Genomic DNA, 5,598 nt, shown 5'->3' on the forward strand with positions numbered 1-5,598 from the left:
TTTTACTAACACTTTCAATTTCAAACAAAGATAGACGTCTTTTTACTAATCGATTTTTAGAGTTACGTTCCCAATTATGCATACAATTTTCACAAACAAGGCAACAAAGATAATCTCAAACAAGCAATTTTTTGATGTGGAAGATCAGTTAAAACCGCAACCACAAAGCATACTTAAAAAAAATTAGCAATTTCACAACAATATAATTCTTATGGTTTACTTGTCCCCAGGCCTATTTGATTCCACTTACTCGCGCACTACTAACAACTCCCCGAGGATAATTAGTAGAGGCAGATTGGGAATTTTGTTCAAATTTCCTTTAAGAAAAAATTACTTATGGTGAAAGGACAAGATTTAGGTTTTTATTTTTCAAGTGTTTTTCACAATTACACTAAAATATGATAAAAGACAAAGAAAAGTAAGGCAAAAATTAAATAAGACTAAAATTTAGGCAAGAGTAGGGAGGCATAGCATGTCATCAACCATAACAAAATTAAGGTAAAAATTAGGAGGCACAAATGCCATCAACTAAGGCATAAAATAAAAGACTAGGAGGCAAAATTGCCATCAACTAGTAAGGAGGCAAAATTGCCATCAACTAGTAACTTGTGGAAATTAAATAAAATAAAAATTACAACAAGATAAATAAAGAAAATTATAACAAAGGTTAGGAGGCACAAGTTCCGTCAACTAACAAAGATATAAGAGAAATAAAATTACAACAAAATTAGGAGGCACAAGTGACGTCAACTAAAAAAAATGCAATAAATATAAATATATAAATAAGTTTTTTTTATGGGTGGTAAAACCGTCCCAAATTTTCTTTTTATCTCTTTTTTTTTAGTTTTTATAGATTTTTTTTTTTATATTTTTGTATATATAGTTTTTTTTAAGTACAAAAATTAAAATAACTAGTAGAAGAATTTACTAACCTTGAGATCAATTTCGTGTCTTTTCTCTTGCAACTCCCCGGCACCGGCGCCAAAAACTTGATTGACCCAAAATGGGTATGTTTAAAAAATTTATACTCGCAAGCGCACGAATCGTATATGGAATATAGTGTTCGTGTAAGCATGAGATCGAACCCAAAGGAGTTGTCTAAAATAAAAAAGAAAACTATTTTAAATCAAAATTAATAAATTCTAACCTAGCTTCAAAGATTGATGAGTTTTAATGCTATGAACATAAAATAAAAGATTGAAAAATAAAGCTATTTAAGAGAATAAAAATAAACCATAATGATTTGAAAATAAGTCTTAAAAGAAAAGATTATTAAGATACTAGAATCTACAAAATGTAAGTTTAATAATATTTGTTGATATATTGATTCCCATGTTTTACTGATAGTTAAAATAATTCAAACTATCATTTTCCAAATAGATTTATAATTTTAAGCACAAATTACTTCTAAAAAGATAGGATTTTCTTCACTTTTCAAAAATTATAATTTCAAAGTATTTAATGTGAATCAACCTAATGAAACAATAAAAAATCAATTAACATTATTTATAAGGCAAAACATAATATTTTTGTTCTAAACATGGATGTGTACATTTTAATGACACATCTTACACAAAGAATATTATGTTTTTGCAAAATGAAGAACAAAGTGCATATTATCTAATAATCCAAAATATGAGATGTTAAAGATGAAAGACATTTATGAAGAAGAAAAATCCATAAACTTTGTTGCATTACAAGGGAAATCAGCATACAGCATAAATATTACCTAGTTACAAGTTGCTTCATCATGATCTTAATAATCTTATGAAAAATATTAGAAGCACATAACTAGAGTAGAAATTACAAAATAAATGACATACATACTTGAAAAACCCAAAATGGAAGAGAGAATGGTAGAGAGAAAATGGGAGAAAAGAAGATGGTAACCAAAAATTAAGCACCCCAAAATGGTCTTGAAAACTCTTATTTATAGCCAAAATGAGATTATTAAAATAATCAATTTAAATTGATTAGATTAATTAAATTAGTACTAATATGGCAAGTAGGGGTAATTTGTAGGAGTGATGATGATTTTGGGTAAAAATTGTGGGTAAAAAGTTGGCATTTTGGACAAGGGGACAATGTACAAATTGATGGGCTCAAGAGGGGGCTGTGGCAGGAAGGAGGTGGCTGCTGTCTTGGATTGGGCCCAACTAGGCTTCGAGTGCAGCTGGGCTGAAGAGGAGCTGCTGAATGGTTGGTGGCGTTGAGCCTTGCTATGCCTGGGCTTGGCGTTTGGAGCAGGAGGTGTTGGTGAGGCTGGGGTATGCTGCTGGAGGCATATGTTGGAGTCAGGCGGTTGGGCGTGCTGGGAGGTTCGGCTGGCAGGGAGGAGAGGTTGATTGGAGGCACGGGCCCAGGAGGTTGGTTGCTGAGGCTGGGAGAGACGGGCCCAGGTGGGGCAGGTGGGCCCAAGCAGGCTGGAATATGTTTTGCACTTGGAAAAATGCCACAATCTCTTTGTTTTTCTCACAAAATGATTACTTTTCTTTTCTTTTCTCTTCTTTTTTCAAGCATAAAAATTGTGAAGTACATCCTGCAAAATAAGTAAATATTAAATTAGAATCAAATATTTTCAATTATAAAATAACTCATATTAAGTCCATGAAAATACTAATTGAAATTTAATTTACTTTGGCAATTAAGTTCAATAAAATCACATTTTTCAACTTATAATCTAACAACACAAATTTCAAATATTTAAACTATAACATATTATAATAAAATATCTATAAAAACACACAAAAATATATAAAATCATAATAAGACTAATAAATTCAAAATTACTTAAAAACTTAATAAATCACTTAAAAACGCAAAGACTAAGCAACAATTAGCATAAAAAATGTGGTAAAATAACTCTATTTTGTAGAGTTATCAACAAGACATACCCCCTTTTCTCTGACCTTTGGAAGTGAGGCTATGCTCCCGATTGAGGCACTGGTGACGACCCATAGACAGAAAACCTTTGATCAAGATTAAAATTACGAGCTACTAAATGCATCCCTTGATCTGATCGAGGAAAAACGAGATGCATCACAATTGCAGCTCGCCCATTATCAGTAGAAAATCACTCGTTACTTCAACTCGAAGGTAAAAGGACTCAGACTCGGACTCGGTGATTTAGTTCTCAGGAGGGTGTTTTTGGTAAGTAAAGATCCTAAGGATGGTGTGTTAGGGCTGAACTGGGAAGGACCATACCAGATCGTGGAGTTCCTACGTGAAGGGACCTTTAGGCTAGCTCAGTTAAATGGAGAAATAGTTCCACGGACCTGGAATGCCCTACACCTTAAAAAGTAATATCAATAATTTAATTTTCTTTAATGTTTCTGGTATTATTATTCATGTAAGGCTTATCTATAAAAGTCACTTCATTTTAATAACAATTGGATTTTTACGTAATCAATATTGTCATCTTATTATCGTGTGCTCATTTTGTAAAGGCAACCTAGAACATTTATAAGTTCTGGTCGCTTGGGGGGCACATAACTGAAGAGATCTTTTAAAAGAGTTTAGCATATTCGGATACAGTTTGAAACTTAGAATTTGGAAAAATTGATTATTCAACGGCTTTTTAAAGCTCGAATTTTCAAAATAATTCCAAATACGAATTAAATTGAGAAATTTCTAAAACAAAACAAAACATAGAAGACAACTAGGAAGCCCTGGATATAACCAGGTCCGATGCCTGATTCTTAACAGGTACAATGCTATTAAGCAGACTAAAACTCCTGGATACGACCAGGTCCGGGGCCTAATTCCTAACATGTATAATGCAATTAGGCAGGCAAAATCTTGGATACAACCAAGATATCAACTAAGATACATTAGTTGATCCATCAAAAACCTATTCCGATCTAAAGACAACCCCTAAGATTTCGAGTGTACAAGAATTCAAGATTCACAAATACGAGAAAATAATAGATTAAGGGGAACACAAATTAACAAACATGTATTCAAAAGTATATAGTTATCTCAAGGAGGAAAAAACCTTGATATGAGCCCGAAGGCGATTGTTTCAATCCCTAAGGACTTAGTTACAGAATAAAAAGTAAAGTAAAGGCATCATTGAGCTCCATTGACTTGCTCATAGGATGTCACCTCCTCACCATCCCCATTAGCAGCATCTAAAGCCTTGACAGTCTTAGAGGGTTCCTGTGAGAATTGAATCTTGAACTTGGCAAGATAAGGCTCCTAAAACCCTAGCTGCATGAAGGAGAAATCCTCATCCTGGTTGAAAGCCCAATACCAGTAGAGCATCTCCTCCAGAGAATTTGTCGACTCTGCAATCTCCAACCTCGCCCTCTTGGCCTCCTCCTTGGCTTTGGTCTCGACCTTGTCAAGCTTTTTTTTTAGGCTATCATTCTTGCCCTGCAGTTGGTTCAGTCGTTGGCTCACTTACACGACCTAGTCTTTAGCGATTTGCTCACTATCCTGGGAGGTAGCCAAGGCAGCCTTGGTAGATCGCTCGCTCTCCTGGGAGGTAGCCAAGGCAGCCTTGGCAGATCGCTCACCCTCTTGGGAAGCGGGCAGAGTGGCTTGGAGCTCAGCACTCCTAGCTCAAACTCGAGCAATACCACGGAGTTGAGCCAGGACAGACTACAAAGGGAAAATGCAGGTCAAGGTTAGTAAAAAAAAAAAGAGGAAAAATAAAAATAAGTACTATAGGAGGAATGAGGGTGGCTCACAGTGAGGTTCATTTCCATGGAAAACTCGAGAACATCTTTGGGAGTACGCTCCTCCATGGTCCTCAAGTCCATGACATTGGCTCTATATGCATGGCCCACCATATGGCTCACCATCTCATATACAGTCCCTCGGAATGCTTCAAGTATCCTTGCCAGCTCGAGTGGATTTACAGTGATTTGAACGGAGGTGATCTAATCGGGGGGGCTTCGCCCTAAATCACTTGAAGAACCAGGGTAGGTATATGTCGAGGGATGGGAGGAGGAACCTCGAGGACGGTGACTGTTGTTACCGGGGTTAGGGTTGAGTCTGGTGTTACTGCTCCCGAGTGGAGCGGACACCTTTATCTTTGATTGGAGACTCGGTGGAAGCTCCAATATTGGAGGCATGTTTCTTTGGCAATCTAGGCCTTTTTACCACAAGCCCAGCTCTGGCCCCACCTGCCTTGAAGGCACCCTTTAAACCTGAGGCATCCGGCAAATCCATCTCTTCACCTGCAAAGGAACGAGCGGAGGAATGAAAAGAAAAGAACAGAGCAAGAACCCTACCCTCTGTGCTAGGGGAGGAATCTATTACGATCAACCCAGAGTTATGAACCAGACTGGGAAAGACCTCTAACTCCTAAGACTATTGGAGGTGGGGGACTCTAGAATTATGACACCCTGGGTCCTAAGGGCTTCAGGCTCTTCTTCCGAGCTGGATTCATCTACGGATTGCCTAAAACCGGGGGAGAATACACCCTCACGTAAGGAAGGCCATGTCCTACAATTCGTACCACATTCCTAAAAGATGGTGGACCTAAAATGGAAGGTATTGTCTACCATAATGGTGCATCTAGGGTAGCTATGGTCATAGCGTACCACCAGATGATCCACACATTGGAGGAGCATTCTGTTCAGGTCCGGGTTA

The sequence above is a fragment of the Humulus lupulus genome, chromosome 7 (genome assembly GCF_963169125.1).
Source record: "Humulus lupulus chromosome 7, drHumLupu1.1, whole genome shotgun sequence".
In the NCBI taxonomy this organism is placed as follows: domain Eukaryota; kingdom Viridiplantae; phylum Streptophyta; class Magnoliopsida; order Rosales; family Cannabaceae; genus Humulus; species Humulus lupulus.